Source organism: Eurosta solidaginis, chromosome X, assembly GCF_040869045.1.
Source record: "Eurosta solidaginis isolate ZX-2024a chromosome X, ASM4086904v1, whole genome shotgun sequence".
NCBI classification, from domain to species: domain Eukaryota; kingdom Metazoa; phylum Arthropoda; class Insecta; order Diptera; family Tephritidae; genus Eurosta; species Eurosta solidaginis.
Window position 1 is genome coordinate 192068543 of NC_090324.1, and position 14748 is coordinate 192083290.

The window sequence follows — 14748 nt, forward strand, 5'->3', positions numbered from 1 at the left end:
CGACAGGCCACATTCAACAAACCCGACCCTAAGCCCGAAGAACAGCACGAAAGGGATACAAATATGCGTCTACCCCCGTGTGACACTGATGTGTTCAAGGGAGATTACTTATCCTGGCCTACATTCACAGACCTCTTTACGGCCATATATATTTTAAATAAGCGACTCACCCCGGTAGAGAGATTGTACCACTTGATACAAAAGACCCAGGGTGAGGCTAAAGAGATAGTGCAAAAGTGCCCACTCACAAACGAAGGTTTCGGTATAGCGTGGCAAAATCTGGTAGACAGATACGAAAACAAACGCATACTAGTGAACACTCAGCTGAAAACGTTGTTCAGCTTAGAGGCGGTTGAAAAGGAATGCGGCACTTCAATTAAAAAGCTGCAGCGAGACATCAACAACTGTATCGCATCCTTAAAGACACATCAAATCGACGTGTCCAATTGGGATGCGATTATAACTTATTTGTGCTCAACGAAATTACCAAAAAGCACACTAGCCTTATGGGAGCAAACGGTTCAAAATAAAACAGAAATATCCAAGTGGGAAGACATGGATAAATTTTTACAGAACCGTTTCCAGACACTTGAGACAGTCTCTGGCATAACTGAGGATAGCCTGGAAACCAAGAACCCGAAAACCCATAATGGTAGACAATCCACTGAAAACTCTCACAGAAAGCTAGGTGCCTTTAAGACGAGTGTAACCAAAGGTGCGTGCAAGATGTGTAAATCCACTGAGCACAAACTACAACATTGCCAACGGTTCCGCACATTGGCGGTTTCCGATAGAATCAACTTCATTAAAAACAAGAAAGAGTGTATTAACTGCCTATCCTCAGGACATACTGTGTCTAGGTGTTCAAGCTCCTACAATTGCGCCACCTGCAAGCAAAGACACAATACGCTCCTACATATTCAGGCAACGGACACCAACCAAAACGCAAACAACAATAATACCAACCCTGGCCCATCTGCCCAATCGCAACAGAGGCGCACCTATTCCAATAACCAAAGCACTGGAAATAACCAAAGCAATGGAAATAACCACTTCAAGGCCTGCTTTACAAACACAAGTAAAGGGGTTTTACTAGGTACGGCCCGCATCAATATATTCTACAACAACACCAACTTCTCCGCGCGGGCACTTATAGATTCGGGGTCAGAATGTACTTTCATAACTGAAAGACTTAAGCGTCGCATAAACTTGCCATCTCAGCGGATGTCTGCGCATGTGTCAGGCATCACCAATCAAGTGTCAGCACAAGTAAAGGAGGCGTGTCATATACAACTGCGGTCTCCAATTGATCCGACAATAAATATTGCCACCACCGCACTGGTGCTGCCGCAACTAACTGGCAATCTACCAACATGCAAGGTGGATGCCATGGCCATGCAGGCCTTCCCGAACCTAGTATTAGCTGACAAACGTTTTTTTGTCAATGAGCAAGTCGACCTGATATTAGGAGGCGACATTTATGCACAGGTGATGTTAGGGGGAATAAAGAAAGACGTGTTAGGAACACTGCTAGCCCAAGAGACGGTATTCGGCTGGATATTGACCGGCCAAACCGAAACAATCTCACCCAGCGAGAAATATGTGTCCTTTGTCAGTGAAGTGCAATTGGACAGAGAGCTACGATCATTTTGGGAAACAGAGGAAGTCCCCAAGGACAAAACGTACAACCATGATGACAAGTATTGTGAAGAATTGTACAAGAACACAACGATTCGAAATGATGAGGGTAAATATATTGTATCCTTGCCTTTTATACAGGAATTTCCAAAACATAAACAACTAGGTCCCTCATTAAAAATTGCGTGTTCACAATTTTTCCGAATGGAAATGCGTTTAGCTAAAGACCCACCATTACAGACAGAATACAACAGGGTCTTAGCAGAGTATGAAACCTTGGGACATATGTCCCGGGTACCAACACACATCCCCGCTGAAGACTGTGATACCTATTTTTTACCACATCATGCCGTCAAAAAGGAAGAAAGCACAACAACCAAAGTGAGAGTGGTGTTCAATGCGTCATCATCAACTGCAAAGGAGTCAGCCTCAACGATATCCTCCATCCGGGGCCAGTTCTACAGAATGATTTAACCATTCTCATATTAAGGTGGCGTTTCTTCAAATATGTATTCAATAGCGGCATAGAAAAAATGTACAGACAGATTCTGTTACACAATGATCACACTAAGTATCAACGGATTGTATTCCGAACAGAAAGTACGCAGCCCATACAACTATATGAGTTGAAAACGGTCACCTTCGGAGTCAACTGTGCACCGTACCTTGCAATACGAACACTGCTCCAGTTAGCGGACGACGTGGAACACAGCTACCCTATAGCATCAGATATACTACGAAATGCAATGTACGTTGACGACGTGCTAGCAGGAGGTCACACTATTACCGACACCATTAAAGCAAGGGATGAAATAACTACAGCCCTGGGCAAAGCAGGATTTTCGCTGAGGAAATGGACCGCGAACTCAAACAAACTACTTAAAGGCCTACCAAAGGCTCACCTCCTAAACGAAGATTTCCTAGACTTCGAGGATACCAGTATGGTTAAAGCACTTGGCATCAGGTGGAACGCCCACGCAGATACCTTTTACTTCAAAACGAAACCCATAGAGGAACAGTCTAGCTTTACAAAACGGAAAATTTTGTCGGCGATAGCAAAATTATTTGACCCCTTAGGGTGGCTGGCACCATTCGTGGTTACCGCCAAAATGTTGATGCAAGGCATCTGGTTAGAGGGAACAGGCTGGGATGAAACCGTGTCGCCAGTATCGCTGGATCGGTGGCAAAGTTTCATTGAAAGTTACCAGCACATAGAAAAATTAAGATCCCACGCTGGGTACACTTTTCACCAACAGCCATAGTGGAGATCCACGGATTCTGTGACGCGTCAGAAAAAGCATACGCAGCCACCGTGTACCTGCGCGTCAATATTAATGAGCAAATATTTGTAAGCCTGTTGTTAGCCAAATCAAGAGTCGCGCCAGTAAAAACTAACTCCTTACCAAGACTAGAACTTTGTGGAGCAGTTCTCCTTTCAGAAACCCTAGAGTCTATCAACAAGAACCTTAATTTAGGCAAACATAAAACCTTATTATGGACTGACTCAACGATTGTCTTAGCCTGGTTACGGAAACCACCGTGTTCATGGTCAACCTTCTTGGCCCACCGTGTGACAAAGATAATAGACCAAGTGGGGAACACGGACTGGCGTCATGTGGACTCAGCGTCCAACCCTGCAGACTTAGCCAGTAGAGGGCTTTTAGCGCAAGAACTAGTGAACAATTCCTTGTGGTGGGAAGGCCCATCTTGGCTGCAGCAAGATGGCAAAGAATGGCCAAACCAGGAAATAGGCTACACCACAACCATGGAAGAAAAAAGGTTACAAGTCCACACAACCTCGCTTAACCGAAAGGACGAAGATATTGTAGACAGGTTTTCCGACCTTTCCCGGGCTCTAAGAGTTGTGTCCTATGTTCTACGGTTCTACAAAAGGACTCATCTGAAAACCTCCTTCAATGAAACATCACTGACGATTTCACCCATCGAGATTAAAGCAACGATGTGTCGACTGATCGTCAATGCTCAACGAATCCATTATGCGGAGGAGTACAGAACACTCAAAGAAAAAGGATCAATCAAGCCAAAGAGCGATTTACAACCCTTGCACCCATTTCTCGATGAGGACGAGACAATCAGAGTCGGGGGGCGGCTCGAGGCGTCCAAGGACCCCTCGTATAACGAACGCCACCCCATAATTCTGCCTTATCACAGTGGACTGTCTCGTCTCATCACACGATTTGTCCATAAAATCTCGTTACATGGGGGAAATCAGCTTATGCTGCGCCTGATTCGCACACAGTACTGGATACCTCGCGTGAAAAATATGATACGATCAGAAATTCACAAGTGCAAGGTATATGCAGTGCATAGGAAACAGGCCCAAACACAATTGATGGGCATTCTACCGACCGAACGAACCACCTATACCCGGGCATTCACTAACACCGGTGTAGATTTTGCCGGCCCCTTTGAGATAAAGAATTATCAAGGGCGAGGCTGTCGCGTGTCCAAGGGATATGTCTGCCCCTTTGTGTGTTTTTCCACTAAGGCCATCCACTTGGAAGCGACTACCGATCTGAGCACCCGGTCATTCTTGGCGGCTTTTGCCAGATTCGTCGCGCGACGAGGCTGCCCGAAGAATGTGTATTCCGACAACGGAACCAATTTTGTCGGGGCATCCAGAGCCCTCAGGGCGGAGTTCAAAACCTTCATGGCTGACTCACGCGCCGAGGTAGTAACAATCTATACATACCAAAACCTGAACTGGCATTTTATTCCTGCGTCTGCTCCTCATATGGGGGGATTGTGGGAAGCGGGAGTGAAAAGTTTTAAATATCACTTCAAAAGGGTAGCATCCAACCTTAAATACACTTTTGAGGAATTTTCTACCCTGCTTTGCAGGATAGAATCCTGCCTCAACTCCCGCCCCCTAACGCCCTCTTCCAATCAACCGTCCGAATTAGAACCACTAACCCCGGGGCACTTTTTAATAGGGGGACACCTATTAGCACCCCCGGAGCCAGACGCGAACGAAAACCCCGCATCAATTATTAATCGATGGCAGCGACTAAAGGCCCTACACCACACCCTTTGCCGACGATGGAAGACGGAATACCTCGTCGAACTCCAAAAAAGGAATAAATGGCGCCTACCTAAAGCAAACATGAAGCTTGACGATCTAGTTGTCATCAAAGAAGACAACCTGCAACCCAATGAGTGGAGGCTCGGGAGGGTTATCAACCTCCATCCGGGATCGGATGGACGAGTACGAGTAGTGGATCTCATGACGGCAAAGGGAAAGATTACAAGACCCCTCACTAAACTCGTGCTACTCCCATCCAGCGAAGAGGATCAGGGATCCAGAGCGCAGTAACCGAAACACACAACCTACGACCACCACCCCCCCTTCCTCATGACGGCAAAGGGAAAGATTACAAGACCCCTCACTAAACTCGTGCTACTCCCATCCAGCGAAGAGGATCAGGGATCCAGAGCGCAGTAACCGAAACACACAACCTACGACCACCACCCCCCCTTCCCCTTTTTTTTTACCGACACATATTCTGTGACCTAGCACTGACATGAATGTGGCGTCCCACAAACTTAACAAATTAAACGTGCGTTGAGAAATATTCACTGTAGAGGCTTGATAATAGGGACATGCTAGAACAACAAAGTTTTCGTGTATTTTTTTTTGTCTAGGGGTCAAGCTGCCATAAAGCTGAGTCATTAGCCACTATTTTTCAATTAACTCGCATGTTTTACTGTATTCTCAATCGGTATATATGCACATAAATCGTGATAAAGCATACTATTAATGTCTCAGACGACCATGGCGTTTTCATCCTGAAGAAAACTTCAATCCGGGAAAACCAAAATTTCGACTTCAACAGTAATGGTATGCCAATGCTTTTAGCAAAACAACAAACATTATGAAACTTCAAAAAATCCCCAAATACGTCAAAAAATTTTTTTTGAGTGGACTACCTTCTTTTCTACACGATGTTGCATAGTTAAAAAGTATTTGTGTGAGCACAAGCATAAAACAAAAGAATTAGAACTAAGGCCGTTTTCTTATATGAATTTAATAAGTGATCTGCCTTATACACACAAATTTTGAAAAAAATCTTTGAAGTTTACTTCAGAAAACGTCCCTAAAACTGCTAAAGCAAAAGCGCAATCATTTAACAGCCAAAAATATTACCTTGTGGCATTGATCCACAACCTCGCTGAATCCGTTCTCACTTCGGCCTTTAATTGTTATTATTTGGACCAGTAGGTAAAGGTGGTACATTTCCGCTTCGATTTGGAATTGGCGGCGGTCCACGGCGTGCTGGAAATAGTGGTGGGGGCCCCTACTGGATTCGGCTGGATTGCTGATCCTTGTTTACGTGGACTTTCACCACCAGAAGAACGCATTAAATTATCTTCATTTACAGCTAGTGGAAATGGTGGTGGCGGATGCCTAGGTGCCGGAATTTCAAATTGTATTTCTCCAGTATCGCGATCCATTTCGGTCTTAATCGCCACCAGCACAGTCAGATATTTGCGTTGCTCACCCACCAAAAATGCATTCGAAACTCCATCCAGTTCTCTCTTAATCAAATTCTCAATATGAACAGGTGGTATATTCTCACCACCGGCTGTAATGATTATCTCCTTAGAACGCCCTGTGATATATACATAACGCTTATCATCAACGTAGTCACCAGAATGTAGCCAATACTCACCATCAAGCGCTTCCTCGGTCTTTTCTTCGTTGAAAATGTAAACCATGAATACGTGGCGACCGCGTATGCAAATCTCACCATGTCCTTTCTCATCCTTGTTGAGTAGTCTTGTCTCACAACCGGTTAGCGTTTTTCCAATTGAATTGAGTGGTTGCGTATCGGGTAGGCATAATGTATGACAACCGCCCACTTCAGACATGCCAAATGCATCCAAAATTTTCATATCCAAGCTGAGGAAATATTTTTTTTTTGTCTCGGGTGACATCGGTGCAGCGGCTGTGACAAGTGTGACCACGTGATCGAAACCGAGTGCCTGCTTAACTTTGGACATAACCAATTTTTTAGCGATGTTATAACCAAAGCCACCCGAGCCTTTGTTTCCATATAGTGACGTGGTGTTACACCTTTGGCCCAACTGGCTGGCATCTTCTTCATACTTCCATTATATGTGCAGATGGCTACCATACGTTGCTGGAATTTTTCATAGACACGTGGCACACCCATAAATCGTGTGGGACGCGCATCTTGCAATGTCTTAACTAATGTACCCATCAGCTCATCCTTGTCAGCAAAATAGATGCAGCCAGCTATTGAAGCTACTGTGTAAATATCCACTGTCGGTGCAGCCACATGGGACAAAGGCAAATATGAAACGACAACCTCAGAGCCAGGGGTTACATTACTCAGTGTCTTGATAATGGAACGAGTATTGAAGTAAATATTGTCGTGGCTAAGCATCACACCTTTTGGCATGCCCACCGTAGCAGAAGTATACACCAGACAGCAACATTGGTTAATGGCAATATTCTCCAAACGCTTTTTGTATTTTTCTTCCACCTCTGCAACTACCATCGCCTCAATCTCAGACCACCTGTATAGCCATCTTCTTTCTTGATATACGGCTCATATGGTTCTTGTGTTTGAATAGCTGCTTTCAGATGTGGCAGCCTATCTTTAATCGCTTTAATCTTATCCATTTGCTTGGATTCATCGACCACCACAATTTGTGCACGCGAATGCTCCAAAACATGGTAGCAAGCCTCCGCCGAGTTGGTCGTGTAAATGCCAGCGATAATTTCACCTGCGTGTATGGCACCCATGGCTGAGTAAAACCATTCAACACAATTAAAGGATAACACGCCCACTGAGTGGTGTGGTTCGAGTCCAAGTTTAATGAACACTTTAGCTATTTTCTTTTCACTTTCGTACATCGATCAAACAGGTTCTTGAAATTGTTGACACTTTTTAATTATTTACCAATAAAAATGAAATAGCCAGAAATAAAATCCAACTTACACAGCAACAATTATTTAAAAGGTTGTTAATAAATGCCTTCAAAAAAAAAAAAACCAAAATTTAGTCAGAGTACCGTCTTCTGCGCACACGCGAATATGAACAAACTCTACTACAAGTCCCAAAAAGGTGATTCTAATTCTTTGAGTAGATCAGCTGCTAGTTTTTAGAACGCTATTGGATACCATTAGCTCATCCTTTTTCATTGGCTTTTGTTAGATCTGCAGGTATAAATTGATTTGCTCTGTAATCAAAACTGAAACGCTGCGGTGATGACGTATTTTATTGTCCAAAGTCATGAAACGTACCAAAAATATGCCAATTGTTGTCGCCCACATAAGCGCCTCTAGATTTAAGTGTGAATGTAAATGTACAGAATCTTAAAGCCACTCCACACTCAAAAATGCCAACAAAAGCAAAGTGACTATGAAAGCAGCTGAGACGACGACGTCAACTGAACGCTGTGGACCAAGTTTCTTCAGATATGAACGCACACTCAGCCACGCTTTGATATTGCGCACTTTATTCAAACGAAAAAGTGGCAAATTTGATTTACGTGCACGACGTGATGAAGTTAAATGTGAGAATAGTTTTGCATAGAGAAATCTCTGCTTAAATATACGTACAATAATAGTAAAACAGAGCCGTTGTAGGTAACTTATAATCAATACGGTGCGCTCCCAGCGCGTATGACCGAAGGCAAAACCAAATATTGTCCATGTGGAGAATGATGCTTTCTGCCACAATAACATGGGCACTTCAAGATAATTAATTTCATTCGCATTTTGCGCTTTTTAATTTCATGTTGCTCCCAAACTGTGCAGCTCACCTGAAAGGAAAAGAAAATTAGTATTGTGTATAAAAATTTCAATCGTTGCGTACCTCGTTTTTCTTTCTCAATGACAGGAAATTCATTGAAGGGTAATACAATCCACTTACAATAACACAATGTACACTACAAAACCCATATGGTGTTGCCAGATGCTAAGGCGTCGCAAAATCAGGAAAAACGCAATCACACTTTTTCCCCCTTTCCCTCTTCCTTTTTGGGCCGTGTTTCACGGATTTTAACAAAGGTTATTAAAATGCTCCCACTAGGGGGATGATGACTTAACCCCCTTTAAGGCGAAAAAAGGGAAATTTATAACCTGAAAGAAACGATCTTCTCTAAAATATCCTACTACCACCCAGATCAAATACACCTGATTTCTTATAGTGGGTTAATGTACAATGTATTTATCACACTTTACAATAGTTTTTTTTGCTGATTACACTATAGGGGCGTATATGGGCGGAACGCCTCAACCGAAGCCCCCCCCCCCCCCCCCCCCCCCCCCATTACTGACAGAATACAACAGGGTCTTAGCAGAGTATGAAACCTTGGGACATATGTCCCGGGTACCAACACACATCCCCGCTGAAGACTGTGATACCTATTTTTTACCACATCATGCCGTCAAAAAGGAAGAAAGCACAACAACCAAAGTGAGAGTGGTGTTCAATGCGTCATCATCAACTGCAAACGGAGTCAGCCTCAACGATATCCTCCATCCGGGGCCAGTTCTACAGAATGTTTTAACCATTCTCATATTAAGGTGGCGTTTCTTCAAATATGTCTTCAATAGCGACATAGAAAAAATGTACAGACAGATTCTGTTACACAATGATCACACTAAGTATCAACGGATTGTATTCCGAACAGAAAGTACGCAGCCCATACAACTATATGAGTTGAAAACGGTCACCTTCGGAGTCAACTGTGCACCGTACCTTGCAATACGAACACTGCTCCAGTTAGCGGACGACGTGGAACACAGCTACTCTATAGCACCAGATATACTACGAAATGCAATGTACGTTGACGACGTGCTAGCAGGAGGTCACACTATTACCGACACCATTAAAGCAAGGGATGAAATAACTACAGCCCTGAGCAAAGCAGGATTTTCGCTGAGGAAATGGACCGCGAACTCAAACAAACTACTTAAAGGCCTACCAAAGGCTCACCTCCTAAACGAAGGTTTCCTAGACTTCGAGGATACCAGTATGGTTAAAGCACTTGGCATCAGGTGGAACGCCCACGCAGATACCTTTTACTTCAAAACGAAACCCATAGAGGAACAGTCTAGCTTTACAAAACGGAAAATTTTGTCGGCGATAGCAAAATTATTTGACCCCTTAGGGTGGCTGGCACCATTCGTGGTTACCGCCAAAATGTTGATGCAAGGCATCTGGTTAGAGGGAACAGGCTGGGATGAAACCGTGTCGCCAGTATCGCTGGATCGGTGGCAAAGTTTCATTGAAAGTTACCAGCACATAGAAAAAATTAAGATCCCACGATGGGTACACTTTTCACCAACAGCCATAGTGGAGATCCACGGATTCTGTGACGCGTCAGAAAAAGCATACGCAGCCACCGTCTACCTGCGCGTCAATATTAATGAGCAAATATTTGTAAGCCTGTTGTTAGCCAAATCAAGAGTCGCGCCAGTAAAAACTATCTCCTTACCAAGACTAGAACTTTGTGGAGCAGTTCTCCTTTCAGAAACCCTAGAGTCTATCAACAAGAACCTTAATTTAGGCAAACATAAAACCTTATTATGGACTGACTCAACGATTGTCTTAGCCTGGTTACGGAAACCACCGTGTTCATGGTCAACCTTCGTGGCCCACCGTGTGACAAAGATAATAGACCAAGTTGGGAACACGGACTGGCGTCATGTGGACTCAGCGTCCAACCCTGCAGACTTAGCCAGTAGAGGGCTTTTAGCGCAAGAACTAGTGAACAATTCCTTGTGGTGGGAAGGCCCATCTTGGCTGCAGCAAGATGGCAAAGAATGGCCAAACCAGGAAATAAGCTGCACCACAACCATGGAAGAAAAAAGGTTACAAGTCCACACAACCTCGCTTAACCGAAAGGACGAAGATATTGTAGACAGGTTTTCCGACCTTTCCCGGGCTCTAAGAGTTGTGTCCTATGTTCTACGGTTCTACAAAAGGACTCATCTGAAAACCTCCTTCAATGAAACATCACTGACGATTTCACCCATCGAGATTAAAGCAACGATGTGTCGACTGATCGTCAATGCTCAACGAATCCATTATGCGGAGGAGTACAGAACACTCAAAGAAAAAGGATCAATCAAGCCAAAGAGCGATTTACAACCCTTGCACCCATTTATCGATGAGGACGAGACAATCAGAGTCGGGGGGCGGCTCGAGGCGTCCAAGGACCCCTCGTATAACGAACGCCACCCCATAATTCTGCCTTATCACAGTGGACTGTCTCGTCTCATCACACGATTTGTCCATAAAATCTCGTTACATGGGGGAAATCAGCTTATGCTGCGCCTGATCCGCACACAGTACTGGATACCTCGCGTGAAAAATATGATACGATCAGAAATTCACAAGTGCAAGGTATGTGCAGTGCATAGGAAACAGGCCCAAACACAATAGATGGGCATTCTACCGACCGAACGAGCCACCTATACCCGGGTATTCACTAACACCGGGGTAGATTTTGCCGGCCCCTTTGAGATTAAGCATTATCAAGGGCGAGGCTGTCGCGTGTCCAAGGGATATGTCTGCCTCTTTGTGTGTTTTTCCACTAAGGCCATCCACTTGGAAGCGACTACCGATCTGAGCACCCGGTCATTCTTGGCGGCTTTTGCCAGATTCGTCGCGCGACGAGGCTGCCCGAAGAATGTATATTCCGACAACGGAACCAATTTTGTCGGGGCATCCAGAGCCCTCAGGGCGGAGTTCAAAACCTTCATGGCTGACTCACGCGCCGAGGTAGTAACAATCTATACATACCAAAACCTGAACTGGCATTTTATTCCTGCGTCTGCTCCTCATATGGGGGGATTGTGGGAAGCGGGAGTGAAAAGTTTTAAATATCACTTCAAAAGGGTAGCATCCAACCTTAAATACACTTTTGAGGAATTTTCTACCCTGCTTTGCAAGATAGAATCCTGCCTCAACTCCCACCCCTAACGCCCTCTTCCAATCAACCGTCCGACCTAGAACCACTAACCCCGGGGCACTTTTTAATAGGGGGACACCTATTAGCACCCCCGGAGCCAGACGCGAACGAAAACCCCGCATCAATTATTAATCGATGGCAGCGACTAAAGGCCCTACACCACACCTTTTGCCGACGATGGAAGACGGAATACCTCGTCGAACTCCAAAAGAGGAATAAATGGCGCCTACCTAAAGCAAACATGAAGCTTGACGATCTAGTTGTCATCAAAGAAGACAACCTGCAACCCAATGAGTGGAGGCTCGGGAGGGTTATCAACCTCCATCCGGGATCGGATGGACGAGTACGAGTAGTGGATCTCATGACGGCAAAGGGAAAGATTACAAGACCCCTCACTAAACTCGTGCTACTCCCATCCAGCGAAGAGGATCAGGGATCCAGAGCGCAGTAACCGAAACACACAACCTACGACCACCACCCCCCCTTCCCCTTTTTTTTTCACCGACACATATTCTGTGACCTAGCACTGACATGAATGTGGCGTCCCACAAACTTAACAAATTAAACGTGCGTTGAGAAATATTCACTGTAGAGGCTTGATAATAGGGACATGCTAGAACAACAAAGTTTTCGTGTATTTTTTTTGTCTAGGGGTCAAGCTGCCATAAAGCTGAGTCATTAGCCACTATTTTTCAATTAACTCGCATGTTTTACTGTATTCTCAATCGGTATATATGCACATATATCGTGATAAAGCATACTATTATTGTCTCAGACGACCATGGCGTTTTCATCCTGAAGAAAACTTCAATCCGGGAAAACCAAAATTTCGACTTCAACAGTAATGGTATGCCAATGATTTTAGCAAAACAACAAACATTATGAAACTTCAAAAAATCCCCAAATACGTCAAAAAATTTTTTTTGAGTGGACTACCTTCTTTTCTACACGATGTTGCATAGTTAAAAAGTATTTGTGTGAGCACAAGCATAAAACAAAAGAATTAGAACTAAGGCCGTTTTCTTATATGAATTTAATAAGTGATCTGCCTTATACACACAAATTTTGGAAAAAATCTTTGAAGTTTACTTCAGAAAACGTCCCTAAAACTGCTAAAGCAAAAGCGCAATCATTTAACAGCCAAAAATATTACCTTGTGGCATTGATCCACAACCTCGCTGAATCCGTTCTCACTTCGGCCTTGAATTGTTATTATTTGGACCAGTAGGTAAAGGTGGTACATTTCCGCTTCGATTTGGAATTGGCGGCGGTCCACGGCGTGCTGGAAATGGTGGTGGGGGCCCCTACTGGATTCGGCTGGATTGCTGATCCTTGTTTACGTGGACTTTCACCACCAGAAGAACGCATTAAATTATCTTCATTTAGTGGAAATGGTGGTGGCGGATGCCTAGGTGCCGGAATTTCAAATTGTATTTCTCCAGTATCGCGATCCATTTCGGTCTTAATCGCCACCAGCACAGTCAGATATTTGCGTTGCTCACCCACCAAAAATGCATTCGAAACTCCATCCAGTTCTCTCTTAATCAAATTCTCAATATGAACAGGTGGTATATTCTCACCACCGGCTGTAATGATTATCTCCTTAGAACGCCCTGTGATATATACATAACGCTTATCATCAACGTAGTCACCAGAATGTAGCCAATACTCACCATCAAGCGCTTCCTCGGTCTTTTCTTCGTTGAAAATGTAAACCATGAATACGTGCCGACCGCGTATGCAAATCTCACCATGTCCTTTCTCATCCTTGTTGAGTAGTCTTGTCTCACAACCGGTTAGCGTTTTTCCAATTGAATTGAGTGGTTGCGTATCGGGTAGGCATAATGTATGACAACCGCCCACTTCAGACATGCCAAATGCATCCAAAATTTTCATATCCAAGCTGAGGAAATATTTTTTTTTGTCTCGGGTGACATCGGTGCAGCGGCTGTGACAAGTGTGACCACGTGATCGAAACCGAGTGCCTGCTTAACTTTGGACATAACCAGTTTTTTAGCGATGTTATAACCAAAGCCACCCGAGCCTTTGTTTCCATATAGTGACGTGGTGTTACACCTTTGGCCCAACTGGCTGGCATCTTCTTCATACTTCCATTATATGTGCAGATGGCTACCATACGTTGCTGGAATTTTTCATAGACACGTGGCACACCCATAAATCGTGTGGGACGCGCATCTTGCAATGTCTTAACTAATGTACCCATCAGCTCATCCTTGTCAGCAAAATAGATGCAGCCAGCTATTGAAGCTACTGTGTAAATATCCACTGTCGGTGCAGCCACATGGGACAAAGGCAAATATGAAACGACAACCTCAGAGCCAGGGGTTACATTACTCAGTGTCTTGATAATGGAACGAGTATTGAAGTAAATATTGTCGTGGCTAAGCATCACACCTTTTGGCATGCCCACCGTAGCAGAAGTATACACCAGACAGCAACATTGGTTAATGGCAATATTCTCCAAACGCTTTTTGTATTTTTCTTCCACCTCTGCAACTACCATCGCCTCAATCTCAGACCACCTATATAGCCATCTTCTTTCTTGATATACGGCTCATATGGTTCTTGTGTTTGAATAGCTGCTTTCAGATGTGGCAGCCTATCTTTAATCGCTTTAATCTTATCCATTTGCTTGGATTCATCGACCACCACAATTTGTGCATGTGAATGCTCCAAAACATGGTAGCAAGCCTCCGCCGAGTTGGTCGTGTAAATGCCAGCGATAATTTCACCTGCGTGTATGGCACCCATGGCTGAGTAAAACCATTCAACACAATTAAAGGATAACACGCCCACTGAGTGGTGTGGTTCGGGTCCAAGTTTAATGAACACTTTAGCTATTTTCTTTTCACTTTCGTACATCGATCAAACAGGTTCTTGAAATTGTTGACACTTTTTAACTATTTACCAATAAAAATGAAATAGCCAGAAATAAAATCCAACCTACACAGCAACAATTATTTAAAAGGTTGTTAATAAATGCCTTAAAAAAAAAAAAACCAAAATTTAGTCAGAGTACCGTCTTCTGCGCACACGCGAATATGAAAAAACTCTCCTACAAGTCCCAAAAAGGTGATTCTAATTCTTTGAGTAGATCAGCTGCTAGTTTTTAGAACG

General features: G+C 44.0%; 2 pseudogenes; both read right to left on the minus strand.

Annotated features, from left to right (window-relative positions):
- Positions 1-5862: 5862 nt before the first annotated feature.
- On the minus strand, positions 5863-7540 carry LOC137235349 (very long-chain-fatty-acid--CoA ligase bubblegum-like; annotated as a pseudogene).
- Positions 7541-8286: 746 nt separating this feature from the next.
- On the minus strand, positions 8287-14493 carry LOC137235350 (very long-chain-fatty-acid--CoA ligase bubblegum-like; annotated as a pseudogene).
- Positions 14494-14748: the final 255 nt, after the last annotated feature.